This window comes from Kogia breviceps, chromosome 6 (assembly GCF_026419965.1).
Source record: "Kogia breviceps isolate mKogBre1 chromosome 6, mKogBre1 haplotype 1, whole genome shotgun sequence".
NCBI lineage: Eukaryota > Metazoa > Chordata > Mammalia > Artiodactyla > Physeteridae > Kogia > Kogia breviceps.
Window position 1 is genome coordinate 6008835 of NC_081315.1, and position 21519 is coordinate 6030353.

The window sequence follows — 21519 nt, forward strand, 5'->3', positions numbered from 1 at the left end:
CAGATGAGCAGATGTCTTAGTGGAGTTTGTGGAATTCTTCCGATAACTTTTATTTTCTCAATAAATTAAGGTTTTTGATTGAGAGGCAGAAGGAGGAAGAGATGGTGGTGGTTTCAGGAGAGAGAAGAAATTTCAAAATCATTTAGGGAGAGTAGAAGAGAGAGAAAATAAACCAGAAAATGTGAATGGATTGCTGGGCACCTCCAGGGCCCTACTTGAGTTTAAGTAATGAATTTAGAGAGAGACCAAGTAGTCCTGAGGTGTGATTCTCTCCAGCAACACTCAGATGTGTGGGTGCAGCAGGGAAGAGTTGGATTTAACTAGTGTTGGAATTTTTCCAAGAAGCATGATGAAACAAAAACGGGTAAAGAGGTTGAGATTGTAGGTAAAGAAGCTGTTAGAGTGTTGGAACACAGAAATAAATAAATAGATAAAAATTAGCTAAATAGATAAATAACTGAATAAATTAGTAAATTATTGCTTAGTAAGTTTCAAACATTTTGTGCCTGAAAGATTTCTTTCATTATCTCATTTAATTTTCAAAACATTATGTGATATGATATTCACTTATTTTATCCAACAATTTTTTTTTAAGCACTATTCTGTGCCAAACACTCTTCTGTAGCTATGGCATATTCACAGAGATGCAGTGTGCACTCACAGAGCAGGAAAATGAAAATAACAATAAATGCGTGAACGGGATAATTTGAGGTAGTGGACAGTGCTTTGAAGGCAATAGAATTGGGTGAGAAAGTGGAGCTTGGCTGGGGTTGGAGAGGATATTCAATCAAGTAGTGAGAGAAAGTCTTTCTGAGATGATAACTGACTGAAGCAAGGATAAGAAGGTGAACACACCACACACACATAAAACTAATATGAGCAGAGGATCGAGAGGTAAGTCTTGCTGTACAAGAGCAGCTGTAAAACAGTTAAGCAAGTGCATTCACAACTGAGTCTCAGCACAGTCTGTGTAAATGGAGCCCCCTAGAGACGAGCGGGGCACAGCCTGCACGCCAACACTAAAGGGAGAGCTCATCTGTTATAGAACCAAACTTACATCCACCTTCCCACATGCAGTATGGCCAATTTACTGACACCAGGTTGTGGTGAAGGGAAGTGCAGCGTTTATTGCAGGTGCCAAGCAAGGAGTCCAGGTAGCTAGTGCTTAAAAGGCCCCAAATCCCTGAAGGTTTTCAGGGAAGGGTTTTAAACACAGGGTAAGGAGTGGGGTTGTGGGGTGCGTGATCAGCTCGTGGAAGTTCTTCTGATTGGTTGGCGGTGAGGTAATCGGGAGTCGACATCATCAACCTTCTGGTTCCAATCAGTCTGGGGTCTACATGCTTGTGGGCAGCATACAGTTCACTTCTCCCACCTGATGGGGGTTTCAGTCTCTGCAGAACAGCTCAGAGGACGTGGCTCAGAACATTATCTACAGCCCTTGAGGAGGAAGTAAAAGTCCTTGACTGTGTTTAATGGCTCAACTATTATTATTTTGTCTTGCTTGGCTGTTTTCCTTTCTTTCTGCATTTTCTCACATCTCTGATTAAATTTACTCTTTGGAACTCAGGGAAGGCCTAGGAGGCTAAAGTTTTTCTACAGACAAGAGGCAGGCAGAGGACATTGGGGGATGGCAGGGTTTGTCCCAGGAAGGCCCCATAGGGTCCTGCTTGGTTACACATCCTCGGCTGACTTCTTTCTTCCAACTGAGAACACATGATTGGTACACATGTCAAAATCACTACAAAATATATTTAATGACCATGAAATGCTGATTTCCATTTCTCTAGGAATTTGAGAAAACCCTTAATCAAGTGAGGTTATGATAATCACTTCTGCTTCTATCTAGTACCTATTTTCCTTCTTTTGTTTCTGAGCCCCACTGATTCTTGTGTGTGCTTTCCACATTTCTTCTCTCACACCTGCCTGTGCCTGAGTGCCATGTCCTTTTAGAGAAAGCTTATTTAAGTCTCTGCAGAAAATAACTAGATTATAATCCTGCAACCACACAAAGTTCATTTAAAGTACAGTCATTACCTATTGTATTGTTGGTGAGGCTTCCATTTTCTCCACTATGCTCTGCAAATACCTCTTGCCAGTCTTACAGGTGAGCTTTCTGCAAGCATCTCTGACTGGCTGGTTTTCTCTCTTCTAGTGCTTTCTGTTCTTTGGCCAGATGCCCCAGTGTTCTCTGCTCGTTCTGTGCTGCTGCCACGAGAAGACATTTTATCCTCCCTTCCATTATGTCGAAGTTTGGCATAAGAGTAATTTTCTGATTTGGTTTGAATTGAAAAGGAATCTCTACTGGGAAAAAACATAATAGTTACAATGTAATACAGTTTATATCCTAAATTATATCTTCTCATGGATTTTTCTGGCTAACCATTGAATGGCCATTTTATCACAAAATGTAAAGCAGAATGAACTAAGAATCAAAAGGTCTGGACTCCGGTTCTGTTGCTGACACTTATTAGCAAGCTACTAAACACTGTTGACTCATATCTTCTCTCTAAATAGGTATGGGTCTAGCTTAGAGTGTTACTCTGAACTCCAGAGAGAATGTAGGTGAAAATGATTTGTACATGAGAAAAATGCTTTATAGCCCTAAAGCATTACTGTGCAGATAATTTTTCTGTTTGCTTCCCTATACTACTTTTCTTTTAAGATTATAATTAAGATAGGTCATAAAAGGGTACAAGTGCAATGATATCTCTACATGAAGATAACATTATGGGTTGTTTAAATATAACAGTGTCAGATTCCAGGAAAAAGATTTTGTCCTGGGAAACTTACCATCTAGGAGACAGGGTTAAAGATACTCACAGTAATTGTGAACATGAATCATGAGAAATTGAACTGCCTTAATGTACTAATGGCTTAAAAGCCTATTAAATGACCAACACACACACTTGTACATGGGAAGAACATTATGGCCTTATAAAGTACTGAGGCCACATCCTTGAAAAACACAAAACTGGAAGAGGTCCTACTGTCCTATTTTTCCCTATTTATTGGAGGTTCTCTGAACAAATTAATTCTAAAATTAAAAACTAAAAGGAAAAATGGATATGAAGGAAGAGATTTAAAGGGTCATGGATATGACAAGAGTTCAAGGAAAATAAAGAAGAAGAGTTGATTTTAGAAATGAAATGACCCCTTTAAGTAAAATGAAACTCAGAACTTCCAGCAGCTGGCATTGACTGGAGAGTCAGCAGATTCTGAACCAAGGGGCACCAATTATGTCCTCTTGATTTTTGCCTTCTCTCTTTGGTTCTATTTGATTCCACTGCCATGAATATGCTGGTTCCAAGAGCTTCTACTTAGCATACAAACACCTTTGCCATGATTCTTAGCCTAAATCTAAATCTGTGGACCTTTTGTTTAAACTGACATCTGCGTTAAATTTGGAGTCTCAGAAGTAGCTACCCCCACCATGTTTCACATTCTTGACATCACTTGTTACAACCCAAGTACAGACTCCTAATATTTTCCCCAACTCATCTATTATTTCTACTCTGCCTGACAAATCATTTGTTTACATCCTGAGGCTCTTCATGGAATACTTCTTTTGCTGTCTAGAAAATTTTCCTTTCCGAGAATACCACTTGAGGGCTTCCCTGGTGGCGCAGCGGTTGAGAGTCTGCCTGCCGATGCGGGGGACGCGGGTTCGTGCCCCGGTCCGGGAACATCCCACATGCCGCGGAGCGGCTGGGCCCGTGAGCCGTGGCCGCTGAGCCTGCGCGTCCGGAGCCTGTGCTCCGCAACGGGGGGAGAGGCCACAACAGTGAGAGGCCCACGTACCGCAAAAAAAAAAAAAAAAAAAAAAAAAAATACTACTTGCTCTGTAATCATCTCAAGTGGAGGCTCTTCGTCCTCTTAGAGTCAATACACCAAATATACCCACACACCAAAGAATGAATTTTTAGCCTGAGTGATATTAGAAGCCAGAGGGTTTTGGACAGAGAGATGATATGACCTGTTGAATATTTGGGAAACACTCTGGATGTTGTATGGGGGCAAGAGTGAAAGCACACGGAAGTTATTCCAATAACCTAACTGGTTGATAATGGTGTCTTGGACTAGAATGTTAATGATAGAGGCGATGAAAAGTGATAAACCACTGAATATTTTTCAAAGTAAAGCTGTCAGTATTTGGTGTTGAATTGGATGAAGATGTGAGAGGAGTCAAGTATGTTTCCAAGTTTGTGTGTGCACGTGTGTGTGTGAGTTCGTGTTTAGCTGGGTGAGAGAGAGTGTCGTTTGTTGAGATGGGGAGGACTGGGGTGGAGGGGGATGGTTTGGTAGGAGTGTTGGATAGAAATTCAGAGGTGTCACTTTGGATATTTAGCTTTGAAATGCCAACTAGACATTCATATGAAAATGTCAAAAAGGCAGCTAAATTTTCAAGTCTGAAGTTAAAAGGAGGGTTAGAGCTAAACACATAAATTCAGGCCTTTTCTACCCCTAGATGGTGTAAAGCCATGAGATTGGAGATTATCCAGATAGTGAATAAATACATCTAGGGAGATTAGCAATGTGAGAACTGTACAGACACATGGAGAGGGGATGTGATAAAATGACAAAGGAGACAGAGAAGGAGCTGTTGGTGAAGTAGGAAAACCAAGAGAGGATGAATGGTATTTTGGAGACAAGAGAAACACTTTCAAGCCAGAGGACATAAGTAATACTGACAGAGCTGTATGAAGATGGAATGATAGATATTTTCAGGGAATATTTTCTTGGATTTGAGGAGTGTTCTGTGCAAACAGCTCATTTCTTGCATTTAATTGAGAATCTTTATAGAATCCTGCCATTGAAGAAAGTCATGTTTTCCCAGCTACCAAAGACCCCATGTTAGATGAAAATCTAAGTATAAACCATAGTCAGCAATAATAGCAGTAACGATAACATAACTAGAAATAAAATAAGAAGAGGACAGGACCTGAATGAAAACAACGTAAAAGCTTTACTGAGAGATTTTATTTGGGGCCGAATAAGTCCCCCCACACACAATGGTCTCTGTCCTACTCCTGAAACCCATGAAAAAATGATCTTGCATGGCAAGAGGGACTTTACAGATTTGATCATGCCAAGGATCTTGAGAAGGGGAGATTGTTCTGGATTATCCAGGCGGGCCCAGTGCAATCGTAGAACCCTTAAGAGGGGGAGCCAGAGGAGTCAGAGTCAGAGAAGGAGGTATTATGACGGAAACAGAGGTCAGGGAGAAATGGGGCCACTTCGCAAGGAATGCAGGCAGCCTCTAGAAGCTGGAAGAAGGTCAGGACGTGGTTTTCCCTCTAGTCTTGCAGAAGGAACACAGCCTTGCACATCCATTCTAGACTTATGACCTCAAGAACTGTAAAATAAACTTGTATTGATTTAATCCACCATGTCTTTGGTAATGTGTTGCAACAACTATAGAAAATCAATACGTATACAGATTTTAAAAGATTTGAACCAATGGGAAGAAACCACTTATCATACATATGTAGAGATAAATCTGTATAGCCTGGAAAGTTTCTTGAAGGACTCTTAATTGGGAAAGTAAGACTCGGAATAAGCTTATTATTGAACTCATCAGGAACATAGAATCACAGAGAAAATAAAAGAACTAAGATTTTCAAGCTTTTGCCAGATATTCTGCATCCCAAATAACGAGGAATCATCAAATAATAGTGTTCCTTTACACTTAGAAATGGTAATGGCTTTGAAGCAAATTTCATATGCCTACCTCTTAGTATTTACTTTATCCTAGGAAAAAAAATTGAAATTGGGGGAAAAAGAGAGAACGGTATAAAGGTTTATGAATAATAGCTCAGTGGCGATGATAGAATTGGCATTTGGGTAGAGACCTGCCGTTATTCAGTGTATTGTATTTGCCTGAATGATAAGTGAGTGATGTGGGAAAAGGCATAAATGTGGTTGCTTAATGCAAATCACTATGACGTAAATGTTGTTTGTAAACCTTCAACATATCCATTTTATTTTAAAAATGACACCACTGACCAGGATCAAAGCAATAACTGTGTGTACAACTAAAAAGAAGCAGGTTCAATCAACAAGGCTTGCCTATTTGGAGACAATAAAATCATTTTCAAAACTAATATTTGCTTATTCTGATAGACAGCGGTTTCTTGCTTTTCTCAACCATAAACTATTCTGATTGCTGCACGTTCACTATTAGTCTAAATATTGCCTTCCTTTCTCAGAAGGCTACACATATGTGACATATATCCACTGAAAGAAACACACAACTGAAGAGTTGTGAGTTGAGTTTCATTCAGTGTCTTACTGAGGACAGCCTCGCAGACAGCTCTGAGGAACTGCCCCCAAGAGGCAGGGAAAGTGGCCAGTATATATATATATCATATATATATATGATTTTAGCCGGGGAATACGTGCAGTCAAACACATCTCAATAAAAGTTACTGCTAGTCACAAGGAACGGGTATTTCTGTTAATGATGTTAGTGCTTTTCTGGGTATGGGAAGATGCAAGAATTGGGGTTCGTTAATTTTTCTTTCCCAAGGTATCTTTAACTTTCTAAGAGGCTGGTTTTTTTCCAAAGCACAGAGTGCCTTATCCTGGTTTTTGTCCTGAATTTTTTTCAGGGTGCACTGTTGGTAAGTGACCGCATTGCTAATGACTTTATCCTTGCAGAACTGGATGGTGAGCAACATTCTTTGTTTTACAATTTCCCCCTTTGGTCACAAATTTGACAGAGGTTTGGGAGGCATTTCATGACCGTTTTCTCCCGTGGTGCTAGCAAGGCTCATTCCTACATCAGGGGAGGATTTCATTGATTGGCCACTCGATGTGCTGTTACTAGACAGGGTCATGTTATTGGTGGCATAACAATCTCTGGACCACCTGTCTTACTAGTTTGTTGTGGTCCAGGAAAAGATTCTCCCCTGTTGCTTCTTCCCATATCTAGAGTTAAACTGTTACAACCATTTTAATCTTAGACAGAACTAGATAACTCATCAACTGCTTCAAGTTGCTTAGTCATTATTTTTGTCAGAGGCTCAGTTACCTATTGGGCAATGCAAGGACGAACAATCTTGCAGAATAAGGAGGATACAAGTAATACAGTTAGTAGCTTTAATAAAGTCATAAGTAAGAATTTAAGCCAAGACTTCCATTAGCTGCAACCCAGTATATCCCTGGTCATTTGACCCAGCCTGTTCCATGTTAATCGCTATCTTTAAGTGTAATGATATATTTCCCTTGTTCATAAGGCATCCAGTCTAATTTTCTACTGTTATTAGACCGATTATCCTTGGAATGATTTAATTGTACCCAACATAAGGGGGCCTTTAAACTTAAATAACCATAACCTGGTATTACCCATATAAATCAATCCCCTAACTGAAGGATAGTCCCTCCGAATAATCAGGAGGTTATGGTTTTTGACTGAAATTTAGATCGTTGCTCTGATTGAGCTTGAGTACTTTTAAAGAAACTTTATATTTATGGCCAAAGTCAAAGCAAATATTATTGATTGACCAAGTGAGGGACTCCCATCTAGTAATATTAATAGTGACCCCCCAAAGAATTGTAACTTCTTTCCTCAAGAATAAATTTCCTAAGGGCAATCCAATCAGAGCCTTGGAGTGGATAAATCCACCAAAGTAAACCAAAGTACTGCACATAGGTAATCATCCATAATCCCCCAAATTGGACTGATTTTTAAACTCTGCATAGAATTGCGCCCATTAGAGAAAAACATTTACCATGAAAAAGTCCAAGAAATCAAGAAAACACTATAAATGATCATACGGGGGCAGGTCCAGCATCTTAGGATAGCTGTCAACTTCTGATGTCAGATTCTTCCCACCCTGGTGTTGGTGTTATTTCTTCTCTGTTTGAATGTTGTTTTAAGGTGAACTTGAAGTCAGCAGTCCTCTCTAGAAACCAGTCCAGTTCAGGGTCCCTTTTTGAGTGGGAAATATAAATCCAAGAATCAATTCCCTTCAGTTTTGCTGCCCATGAGCTAGTTTACAGTACCTGATAAGGGTCCTTCTATCTAGGTTGGAGAGAGTCCTTTAAACGATGTCTTTCCCGGGATGCATAATCTCCTGGTTTCATGTCATGGGGCACATCTGATCTTCATTCAAAAATAGACTATTGTGATAAGCTTCTGAACAAGCTTAGAATGTCCTTTTCATAATTCAATTAAACCTTACAATAATGCAACATAGTAACATGGAACCATCTAGGAAGTGAGTCTCAGGCAATAAATACAAAACCTCAAAGGCCATTATCAACACTAGAATTTAATATCCACTGGAACATAGTTTTTTTCTCTATAATTACCCTCATTTCTACCAACTCTAGCCAAATTGAGACTAATTTGCTTGCAAAATAAGTCTGGTTTCAATAAACTTGGCCTGATTATTTACATAGTGTAAATATGATCACAGAGGCCCTTTCAAATTCTGTTGCTGTAACTTTTCGTAAGGAATCTCATGTTGAACTTTTAAAAGACCTCTTTTTTTTTTTTTTTTTTTTTTTTTTTTTTTTTTTTTTTTTTTTTTTTTTGCGGTATGCGGGCCTCTCACTGTTGTGGCCTCTCCCATTGCGGAGCACAGGCTCCGGACGCGCAGGCCTAGTGGCCATGGCTCACGGGCTTAGTTGCTCCACGGCATGTGGGATCTTCCCGGACCAGGGCACGAACCCGTGTCTCCTGCATCGGCAGGCGGATTCTCAACCACTGCGCCACCAGGGAAGCCCTAAAAGACCTCTTAAGGCCCCAAAAATCACACCAAGTACTTGCCATCAGATTCACCTGTAACACCTATAAATTTGGGTACATTCTTCTCTTCTTGAGGTCCAAAATATCTTGAGGTTCCTGTACCTGCCAGGAAGTGGCTTTCTTTATCCACCTGGTGATGTTACTGGGAACCCCGCAGCAAGGTACCAGGACGCTTTTCCAAGGAGCATTCTTGGTCCATAAAGTCCCCCTTAGTTCTTTAAAGCTGTCTGCTCATATCTGAGTCTATGCATATTCTCAATATTGATATTCCAGTCAAAGCCATGGTAATGTAACCAACGTTTCCAATTATGCTTTGTATAAGGAGAACAGATTCTTTTGAATTTATGCAAATATATATATTGCCATGAAAATAAGAATACTCACGAAGAGTTTCCAAATTCTGGAGGGATCGGGTAGAGAGAAAAGGTAAATGTTTTAATTCTGCTTACAAAGGTGAAATTTACCAAAACGCTGTAAGTCATTGATAGCTTAAGGGGAAAAGGTTCCCTAAGTCTGGAAAACAAGGATTAAAAACCAGTAGTGTTTTAGACAAAAAGTCATAAAAAATGTCATTCACCCTTATTCTTGTTGATCTTGATCTTCTGTTAGCAGTTTTACAAAGCTATCAGATTTTCAATTAGAATTTTGCAATTTTTTTACCCAGCTCAGTGGTATGATCTGAAAGTTATCAGAAATCTGTACTTGTCATAAAGTCCTTTCTATGAAACTTCTTGAAGATGAAGCACATTTTATAAAAGCATCAGAGTAAAATAATAACTGTCTATAAATGACAAATAACTAGAAAGGTACAGCTAAAGACCTAGTTACAATGCGATTGTCAAAGAAGTTTGGTTATTTAGTGACATAAAATATTTTAAAATAATAACTAGAATTATGACTGATAACATACCAGAACATATTCAAATTTTAGAACTTTCATATAATTTTCAAAACATTTATATTAATAACATTTACCCATAAAATAGAACCTAATAAGGTTTATTACCACTCATTTAACAACGCTTCACATGTAATTTAACATACCAAATAAGCCTAACTGGTCTAGTATGTCTCTTCAAGATATTTCAGGCCCTCTGAAACATCTCAAAGTTCCCCAGAGGTCAATAGAACTTTATTTAGAATTTGATTTGAAAAAGTTCATCAAAGATATCAAAAGGGTTTAAAACACTTGGTCAAAGCATCCATAGGTCACTGTGAAGCAATACTATTCACTTAACCGAGTCACAATAAAATATTTCAAAGGAAAATGCAGAAAGTTACAACAGGTTACTTAAAAGGTAAAGACACTTTACAATCTGTTGTCAAAAGCCGATCAAAATTCCAAGAAAACTTTGCCCACTTAACAGAGAAAAGCAAATTCCGTTTTTGCACCAGCTTACTTTTAATATTAAAATTCATTCACTCAATTAAATTCATTCCAGTCTTGGCCCACACCCTGAGTGTGGTGCTTCAAGGACAAAGGACGACCCTGCCAGAAAAAGTTTCAGCGTTACACCCCCTACCGGACTCTTACTCGTCCTCCCTGCCATGTTGCGATAGTTACTAAATTCCTGAGCCCACCTGGGCGACACCCACCAGGGCGATGGGACCTGTCCCAAATAAGGAAAGGCATCTGCCCTGTCCCACTCCCACCCTATGGAAGGAAGGTATATGTGCCTTGACCAATCAGTAAACGAAATTTTCACCTCGGACCATTCCTTTGTTTTCTGGCTATAAAAGCTGATCGATAGCACATGTTCGGGCTCGACTATCCCAGACCGAAGTCAGCCCGCTGTTCTGGCAGCCGCCCTTCCCTCATTAATAAAGTCTATCTTCTTTACATTCTGCTTTAGGTCTGGAAATTCTTTTGCAACTGGCGTTCGGACCACTGATCACATAAAATACTCTTTCCTCAGGGTTTCATTTCCACAAATATTCTATAACTTCCTTTTTTACCTTCAGATTTTGTTCTATGCTTTCTCTCTCTCTTTTAAACTCTCTTTAGGATAAATTTATTTTCTTTTCCCTTAACACAATGCATTTCCATTCCTTACACCTTCTTTTATCTTGCATAAAGTATATTTTCCTTATTAATTTTAGTAGTTTTAATTTTAATTACATATATTACTTAGAATTCTCAACTCTCAAAACATCGTAATTTCTAGTGAAAACTAAGAAGTAAGCAGTTACAAACTGTCTTCTACTTTAGCATTCTGTAGATTGGCAAACTTATAAATACTAGTTATAATTCTTAAAAATGTGTGCTTTCTTATAGAAAATGTCTCATTGTGGCACCAAACCTATTTATTAATAGTCTTAAATATCTTTAACTTCTCGGTACAAGAAAATCTATGTTCAGTAATTAATGTTTTGGTATATTATTTTATTTGGGAATGATCTAGATAGTCAATAAACTTCCATCATTTAACTTAATTTAGAAAAACTCTAAAGTTTCAAGTTAAAAAAATATGGAGAAACTATTTTTAAGTAGACATACCATAAAACATAATTATCCTAGAGTTCACCTAAAAACTCTAATTTTGTTTACATTTAATTTACTTATGAAAATTTTGTCATATCAAGCTACTTTTTTTGCTGACAAATTTTGTAAGAGACGACATGAACTTATTTGACTTTTATTAATCCTAAGTACAATGAAAGTATTATACTTGATGACCCTAAAAACATGTCTGTACTAATTAAACCAAACTTTATCTTTAATACTGAATATTAATTTCATACTATTTCCCAGATCATGTGAACCTGAAATCACGAGGGTTATTTTCTTTTATATTTTCTGAGAATTTATATAAGTGCTTAATTTCCTTTAAGCCAATTAAATATATTTATTCATTGTAAATAATTTACACATTAATTTTGGCAATATCATCTGAAGGTAGCAACATATATTTACAATGTTCATACATAGACACACATATATCCAGATAGATTCAGACAGAGATCTCATAGTTTCAGTTTAAAACTTAGTCATGAATCAGGTATTACAATATAAAACTCACTGGTTTATAAATACCAGTTGGAATAAGTTAAGTTTATGCTGGAGCTTTAAAAGGCCTCTTTCTCTTTTTTTTTTTTTTTTTTTTTTTTGTTAGTCTCAGGAATTCATCTAGATAAGAGTTCTCTGACCTAGTAGAACATTTACATCTCAAAGGCACAGGCAGAGAAATGCAAACTGCTCCTAGAGGGACTTTTGTTCCCTTAGATCAGAATTTTGAAAAGATGTTTTGTCAAGCGGGCTTTCTCTAACTGCAAATGCAAAAACCAGTTTTGGAATGTCAAAAGATCCCTATCTTGGCCATTTCGGGGCGAGATTTCCTTAGTCCCCAATTAAATAAGTACTTGCAAGTATAAGTTTGTATGTACAGAAATCCAGTAGGGGTATTAGCTGGCGGTTACTTGGGGCCTCTTCTTCTTCTGTTCTGATGGCTTTCTTTCCCATTTCAGGGTCAGTTTTTTGGCATAAAAGTAATATTGAAAACTGTGGTGGGCTGGTGTGCAGTTTGTGAGCTTACTTCCTCTAGGCGTCACCCTAGAGTCGCTTCAGCTCTTTCAGGTGTCTCAGTGTCTCTCTCTGGCTGTCTAAAACTGCTGTGGGGGCTGGGAGGACTTGATGGCCAATCCTTCTGTGTGCGTCCCCAGATGCGCGAATTTTTAAATTAATGAGTGGGTTTCCCTATGGGACCGCTGCACATGAGGACTCACTTCCTCTCCTCTTGTACGTTTCTCAGTTGCCCGAGAAAGTTGTAGCTGGAGGGAAGGAGTTGTATCCCTTACCCTCAGAGCTGGAAGCTCTCGTATGGCATCTTCACTTTTATTCTGACAAAACCCTGTTACAATAGCCAATTCGAGGAAAGCCGTCAGGTCAGCCTTTTACGTAATTACCCAGTCCAAACGTCCTCAGTGTCTTTTAACTGAGCAAAGTCTTTCCAGTGCTTTTCACCTGGGGAATCCAGGTGCCTCTTCTTAAACTTAAGTTCAAGGAAAATCTACTCCTCACAGCAAGAAGTTTAACAACCACTGAATAAAACTAAGAATTGTCAACCAAGACGGGAGATCCAAGACCAGGAGAGACTCACCCAACTTCGTCTGGATTCACCAAGGTGATGGACGGGCACCAGGGCCCTTGCTGGTACCAAGGCTCTGGGTCTTCGTAGAGTTCGGGCCAAAGATAAGAGGATGCTCTTCCTGTCACTGGAACTGTCAGCTGAAGGAAATGCACAACTTAAGAGCTGTGAGTTGAGTTTCCTTTAGGGTCTTACTGAGGACTCTAGCCAGGGAGACAGCCTCCCAGATAGCCCTGAGGGTCTGCCCCCGAGAGGTAGGGAAGCGACCAGCCCGTATATGATTTTGCTTAGGGAATACATGCAAACACATCTCAGTCAAAGTTACTGCTAGTCAAAGGATCGGATATCTCAGTTAGTTATGGGAGTGCTTTTCTATGCATAGGAAAATGCAAGAATCTGGGTTCATTCATTTTTCTTCCTGAGATATTTCTAACTATCTAAAGGGTTGTTTTTTCCCAAGGCACAGAGTGCCTTATCCCGGTTTACATCCGGGATTCATTTCAGGGTGCATTGTTTGTTAGTGACTGCAGTGGCTAATGACGTAATCCTTGTAGAACCAGACGGTGAACAACATTCTCCGTTTCACACATACGTTGCTGTTGTAGGCCCATGCTTTCCTCCGGTTCCCTCACTGCGGTTGCATATCAGATTATATAGGACGGTGCAAGGCTTCAGTTTTATTTGAGGACATTAAAAATTTATAACAGTTCATCAATCTGTATTCTCTAATCACCATTTCTTGAAAAATTCCGAAGACTAACAATGGTTCTAATAAACAAACGTAATTTTAGCATTTTACCCTTACACATTAACCTTTTATTCTGAACAAAGAAGTTTCATGATATTTTATAAAATTGGCCTGAAAGACTAGACACACTTATTTTTAAATATGGAGAATTCACTCGACTCAAAAGTACTGTGTGCCTCACTACCCTTTCACAGAATTTAAATATAAAAAATACGCTTTTTGGAAACATGATGTATTTATCACAACCAAAGAATATCCTCTTTTTTTTCCCCTATTGACATGAATCTTTATATTTCCAAAAGTTTTCATTTAAAGATAGGAATTTTAAAGCTATGAAATAGCATTTAAGTGTTATTAGATAATAATAGAATTTAGGAATGCAAATTCAGAAGATAAATATTGCATAAAGATGGTATTCTGGGTCCTTAAAGGAATGCATTTTCTTCTCTTTCTACAGTGCTATTCCAAAAGGAAATACATAATTAAATTGGTGCTATGCTCACTTGGCAGGGGTTTTTCCATATATTCGTTTTTCTTTATGAATTTGAGTTTTCAAAATTTTTCAAAACAAAGCCCTTAGTTCTTTGCCTGTAATTGATGTGCTGTCATCAGGAGGACGGAAGCTGTGCCTTCACTATAATCCACTGACACTATAATCCACTGACGACACCACCATAAGAATTTTACCTGCTTCCCACTCAAGAATATTAAGAAGCAAAAACATAAAGCATGCAATACCCAAGTATATCATTTTTTCATAAAAGAATACTAAAATATGGAAGTTTCTAAAACACACATGATTTCTAATTTAGTATTTTTCTCAATATTACCAATCTTTGCTAATATAATATGAAATTTTTCCAGGCAGAAATAAATCTTACTAATGCAGCATTCTGCAGAGGGTGATATTGTCTTGTTCTGCCCACATTAAACAAATATGATTGACTGCAGCAGCCACTGACATGTGTCCCTGTCTCTGTATTTATGAGATGAGAACCCTATGCTGTGTAGAGTATAATTCACAAGCATAACTGAATATCAAACAATACAGAGTGGGGCTGACATTGTCTAGAGTTCTCCACACTAAGCAAATGATAAAAACTCTAAGATATAATGACTTTCATTCTGGCCTACCTTTATTTTCTGTTTTGTTCTCATTTTGCCTGATTCCTAGTTTCTGTATAATCTGCTCTCCACGGTTCTCAGTAGAGATTGGGAAACTCCAATTTAAATAGAGAGCAGGTGTTGCAGTGACCTAGGCACATTCAATAAGCTTTCTGGGACTGAGAGTTCTGTCCAATGTGAAAAGGAGATAAAAAATAGTCTTGCCACAAAGCTTCAAACAAGTGATCTTGAATGAAGCATAACCATTTCCTTTCTTCAATCAGAGAGACACATTGAAGCTAATTTTTTTTTTTTTTAAGAAAGAAAATGGAAAATTTTACTCAAGCCAAATTTGGGGATTTTATAAAACCCGGGAAGAGCATCTCAGAAAGCTCTGAGAACAATTCTGCCCATTAGAAGTCAAGGCACAGGTATGTGAGTTGAGACAAGAGAGCTGTACATTTAATGACATATTGTTGACAGCTTACACAATCCAGATCTGAGTGTCATCATGGCAGTGGGTCATGTGGCCTCTTACAAGATAAAGATGGAATGTTATCTTTTAAGGAATTGCCTTTTAAGGAATTGTTATCTTTTAAGGAATTGCCTTGTTGATGCTAGGAGAATGCTGCTTTTTTTCATTGATCAGTTATTTCTGCTGCTGGGGGAGGTTTGCTTGATACCTAATGTGGATACACAATGCACAGTAGTGGTGAGAGAGGAGGCCCAAGGGCAGAGGAAATTTTTTATGTTTAAATTTTTCTTGTCTTGCCATAAAATATGAATTTTATTTCACAGTTGCATTTCCTTGATGATATATCATGTGGAACACCTTTTTATGTGCTTATTGGCCATCCGTATACCTTCATTGGTGAGGTGTCTGTTAAATTCCTTGTTTTTTTTAATATTTTGGATAACAGTCCTTTATCAGATGGCATTGAAGCTACTGGACGTTTATTTTAACTTTAGATCTTTGTCTTGACTTTTAGTAAAATGTTGTTTCCAATCTATATCATTTTATTAAATGCAAAATTTTGTTACGCCTCAGTCTTTTTATTAAAAAATTTAGCCATATTGATATTTATTAGTGAATTCATTTGCACATTCTATCAACAAACACTTATTTAATGTCTACTGCACGAAAGTATTGTGCTAGACACTAGGGATATCGAGGATAAGGCTGACCTGGTTCCTTTTCTCATAGAGCTTTTTATTCTAATTATTTATAGACATGAAACAACTCTGCTTTGCTGGCCTCAGTGATTCTCTCTGCTAGAGACCGCCTTCGGTACTTGAGATGCCAAATCCTAACAACCAGGGGGAAAAAGAAATCCCCTTTTTTCTCTTAGCATTACTCTTTGTTAAAAGGCTCCCAAAGTAGTGTTACTTGGGTCCCCAAGTGTCATACAGATACTTCAGTACAGGCAGTCTTCTCTTTGCGTGGTTCTGTTACATGCACATTTCAGTTATCATAATTTAATTAAAGAATAGTAGTTCCCCAAAAGCACAGTTCAAATATCAACTGATATATTAACTTTGAGTAATTGCATAAAATACAAACTTCACTGCCAGCTCTTCATCCACAAATTGCTCTGTGAATAGCAGAGGTGCATCATGACTAGCAATTGTGATGCATCCATCCTCACTTCTTTCAAAGTCTGTTGGTGTCGGGTCACTGCACGTCTGTTATTCACTTGGTGCTCAGACAGCAAAGCATGTAGTTGTGTTGCTTCCTTGCCTCCTAGTGATAAACCTACCTGACAGTTTACAAAAGTGGGTAATTAAAAGAGGAAATTAGCCAATATAAGAAGAAACAGCTAATTATGGGAATGTTAACACTCCTGCTGTTGGATGAGTTCTAGGTATGTAGCCAGTGGGACTGATGAGGGTGAACTTCCCAACAAAAAAGAGGAAAATGGTTGTGAGGAAAAGTACCAGTGAAAGTGATGCTAACAACGAAATTCCCAGTAAAGAAACTCTCATGACACTGGAAGCACTGAGGATAAAACACTGAAGTGGATCCATATGTAGAAAGAAGTAGGAAAACTAGCAAATCACAGAAAAGTAAATGCTTACTTTGTGTCATTATACAATAAGAAGTTATAAAACAAGTAGGAGGCCATTTTTCAAGCTATCCTGGATACGTTTTTCCAAGGAAATGAAACATGTGAACTCTCAATGTTTCTAATGTTTTATATTTCAGTGTATCAAATATATAAATAAATAAATAATCATTAGCTTTACTATTTTTTATTTTTCTAACTAATGGTTAAAAAAAACCTTTGATATTTTAACAAAAATATTTAAAGATCACAGAAGAATTGTTATTTTTACCATTAATTTAAAAGAATTCTTTGCATGATTTCAGCTTGAAGTTTTTTATGGACCTGCACTACAGAGAAGTGCAAAGCAGCACCTATCTGTATATATTCCATCCCACTCTCTTCATAGGACCCCTAATGCATGTGGGTATTTATCCAAGAGTGGTTTAAGCATTGACTGTCAAACTCAGAACTCATATTCCTCTCCAATGACTAAGCACCACCAATGCTTCTCAGCTCTTCTGCAAAGATACTTTCATTGGACGATCTCACACTTTGGTAGGCATGACAAAAATCTGCCTGAAATGTGGAAGGACATACAGTTTAAATTATTTTTCCAGGCAATGCCTCAGCTCCTGTATAGACATAGCAAACGATTCTGATAGGCTTATCTCGGCAGGGTTTACACATTTCCAGCCATGACTAAATCCACAGTGACGGACACAGCCCATCTGAGTCTGTGCCTGTTCCATAAGAGAAATGAACATCAAAGAAAGAAAATATTGAAATAACATAAAGGTGTGTTGGAATCTCAGTGATCATTGCAGAAGTGTTCCAATAGTATTTATTTTGAGAAGAGTATATATTTATTTTAGGACTTAGGGGAAAATGATCTTGATTTTTTAAATATAGTATAATTAAATAGAACATATTGTCTCTTAGAAAGAGATAGGCTTTTCATATTTTCTCATGACTCGAATACAAATTTGTATCACACTCTGAATATTTTTTATCTTCTCAGTCACCACTTGAATAAAGGTTATTTCTCATTTCCCAATGCCAAACCACTGAAAAAAAGAGAAACTGTAATATCTTTTAATTTACTTTTGGGGGGGTTTACCCTTCATAAAATGGAGGAAAATCAATGTCTCTCTTTTCTCTTGCTAAAATATATTCACATAATTCGACTTTTGACATTTCCAGAGATATAGCATTAGTCACTGCTTTACTGAGTCACATTTGCTTGATTTTGAATGTGTATCTGGATATGCAGCCTTGAAAAAGATTACATACAAGACAATTTCCAATTGCGATTTGATAATGGAGGTCACATATTTTAAATTATGAGTTGTGTGGCTCATTGCTATAGTTTGAGGGGCTTGGAAATGAGTTGTGCCACTTGACGGTTGTGTAAGTGGATAAACAAGGCTGGATCAGTTCAGCAGAGCACCAGATCACCGGGGAAAGGATAATAAACACAGCTTCAACCATCCAGCTCCTATTTAGCAACTAGAAAGAGCATAAGACCTCAGGTTCACTCTCATTTAAGATGGGCTAAGTCTTTTTTTATAGCAAATGTTCTTTACCTTTCATCATAGGTGATAAAACATGAATCCAAATACAGGAGCTGTCCTGCGGGTCATCTTTTTAATGCTAATACTCTTCCAGGCGAAGCACGCCAGCTGAAAACAATCTGTTGAAAATTCGGAGGCAATATGCAGATTAAATAATTTTGCTATCCCAAATTAAGCTAAATTAAAACAAAAATCTTTGTTTAGCCAAATCCATAAAATTCTGCAACTCCCTTTATCAACAACAGTCTATAACTTAAATTAGAGGAAGGACTTTGGGACTAGGGAACAAGGAGAAGATGCAAAATCTAGTCTCACTTTTGCCACTAAGTAGAACTCTGGAAAATGAAACCAAGTCCCCCTGCCAAGTTCATAGTTAACCTCTCTATTCAAAACTTTATTCCCTTTCTTGTCCCCTCTCACCTCAGTCCTGTGCTAACTGACCACTAATCAACCAGAGTCAGATGAAAACAATTGCTGTTGCCCATAACATCATTAATGTACTAAAATTGCTGCTGGAGATACCACCATCAAAGTACAAACTCAGACTGTTTCTCCAGGACAAGATGAACACAGGTGGCTGCGTCATGGACCAACAGACCAGAGACTCATAAAACGCAGGCATCCTGACTCCTGAAACTACAATTAAGAAACGTCACAGACATGCCCCAAGAGGATGATTAATCCCAGCTTCTTCATTCTTCCCCTTGAAAACACCCTCAACTCCAAGACCAAGTGGGAGTGGATCTGAGGTTTGTCCCCCACTCCCTTGCTTGGTCTCCTGCAAGGAACCCTTACTTTGCTGAAAAATCCAACTGCCAGCGTTTGGCTTTCTGCACTGCAGGCACACGAGGCCTTGTACTCGGTTACAAAAGGAAAAAAAGAAAAAGGAATTATCTTGCAGTGAGGATTTACTCCGTGTCAGGAAGTCAGACCTTTGGTTCATGCACCACATTGAGTTCTCTCAATAATCCTGTGAGAAGGGAATCTTTATCTTCGTGTTACAATGATCAAGCAAAAACGCAGGACTTCCCTTAGCAAGCAGGCAGCTAGTAAGGGGCAAACCCAAAATTAAAACTCAGATTCGTTACACTCTAAAATCTGTGCCCTTCCCAATAGGCTAAGTCTCATTTCCTCTCAAATAATCTAAAATACAATGGATTCCTTTTAGCCATGAAATCGGTTTCAAATATAAATCAAATTTGAAATGTCTTTTGGCTTTGAGAGCTCCCAAGTTCCATTCATGCTCTTCCCACCACATCATGCTGTCACCAATATTTTATACTCTTAGTTACATTTAAGTCATTGCATTTCGTATTTTAATTTTTAGCCTAAGTAAAAAAGGGCATCAATATTCGCCTCTGAGTAGTAAAAAGGTCAATTGAAATAATGAGCACAAAAGTGTTTCAAAGATATAAAGGTAGTAGAGAAACTGAGGTCATGGTTATGCTTCCATTATGGAACAACAAAAAATTTGCTTTCCAAACTTAAAAATACCTTAGAAGCATGTACAGCAGTATCCTTTATTCAATAACAAGAGAAACCATTAAAAAGACCATATTTATACGGTAAGAAACAGGAAGTCATCTGCTGAGAGTGTAAGGGAAAATACACATCAAAAATAAGAGGCTTCTCCATTCTTTGGCTGTGGAATAAAGCTTGTGCTGTTCTAGTCTCAGCACCAGTTTCATTATTGGCTGTGTGAATCTGAGCAGAAAAAGAACTTCCCTCTCTGAGACAAAGGAGCTCTGTCCAGGCTAGGAACCCAGTAGGTCCCAGGCGGTAACAAGACAAGAAATATTTGAACAGAAATGTTTTCTTTGCTCTTTTGTGCCTCCTTCCTCCCCTTTAGTGTGTATTGAGCACCTGCATTAACCAGACCTCCTTAGGAGATAACCTTCCTTCCTTATCTTGTAGGGGCCACGATGACCCTTGACCCACTCCCTTTGTAGATCTGAGGAAACTCCATAGTGTTTTCCACAGTGGCTGTACCAGTTTACATTCCCATCAACAGTGTGCGAGGGTTCCCTTTCCTCCACATCCTCTCCAACAATTGTTATCTCTTATCATTTTGATAACAGCCATTCTAACAGTTAACAGTACAATCTTTACTAGCATGTTGGTGATGTGAATTTCCCTTTCGGAAAAGATTCACTCTGGGTGTTACTATCATGCCACTTACTAAAAGTATCTGCACCGGGCTTCCCTGGTGGCGCAGCGGTTGAGAGTCCGCCTGCCGATGCAGGGGACACGGGTTCGTGCCCGGGTCCGGGAGGATCCCACGTGCCGCGGAGCGGCTGGGCCCGTGAGCCGTGGCCGCTGCGCCTGCGCGTCCGGAGCCTGTGCTCCGCAACGCGAGAGGCCACAGCAGTGAGAGGCCCGCGTACCGCAACAAAAAAAAAAAAAAAAAAAGTATCTGCACTGATTACTCCAAGCTGAATACACAGGTAAGGAGGATCCACATGACTCTGTAGTTCACTCTATGTGCAGCTCTCCCGTCTTCCATACACTGCCCTGCAAACTCTAGCCTCCTTGGTGTCAGGATTCTCAACTCTGTCTCCTCAACTCAGAGAGTCTCCCACAAGCCACCTGGCTTCACTCTCACTGGAATTCATCCTAGAGACTCTCAAGACGGCAAAGGTGGCACAATTACTGGGCTCACCTCCTTTGTTTCCTGTTTCTAGGGTCACTATCCTTATTTAAATGAGGTCCACTCTCATGAAAGCCATCATTTTATAGAATTTGTCTAATATTTTTAGTCTTTTCAGCTGGCAGGGTAACTCCAATCACTGTCATTCCATTATGGCCAGAGGGTAAGTCTCGGATAGGTTTTCGAAAACTATGATTTTGTCACTTACGTGGTGTTTTCTATGACTACAGTGGGAGTGATTGTGCTTTGTACCCTCTTCATTCCAACTGGCAGAGGAATTAGGGCATCTTTATTTTTTCTGTTTAATTTTCTGTCCTATATTCCCATTAATTCAACTTTTTACCTTCTTCTCTTTTCCTTTCATCTGGAGATAAGATAAAAAAGAAGTACAAAATTCAATGATATTTTAAAGTCGATAGCAGCAAATGACATTATGTGGGTAGTTAACCATTAGCACTAAATTATAAAAGAGCTTGCATGGATACTTTCACATTGCAGTCTAATTTTAAAAATCCATAAAATTTAGCAAGTGAGTATCTCTCACACACACACATACACGCACACACA

The 21519-nt window shown here is 38.6% G+C and overlaps 1 long non-coding RNA gene across 1 annotated transcript; it reads right to left on the reverse strand.

Annotated features, from left to right (window-relative positions):
• Nucleotides 1-7317: 7317 nt before the first annotated feature.
• LOC136794410 (uncharacterized) lies at nucleotides 7318-21306 on the reverse strand. The gene is made up of 3 exons (XR_010841183.1): nucleotides 21161-21306; nucleotides 18318-18424; nucleotides 7318-7930 (listed from the first exon to the last, which is right to left on the reverse strand). It is a non-coding gene; the product is annotated as an uncharacterized lncRNA (long non-coding RNA).
• Between the last annotated feature and the right edge of the window lie 213 nt (nucleotides 21307-21519).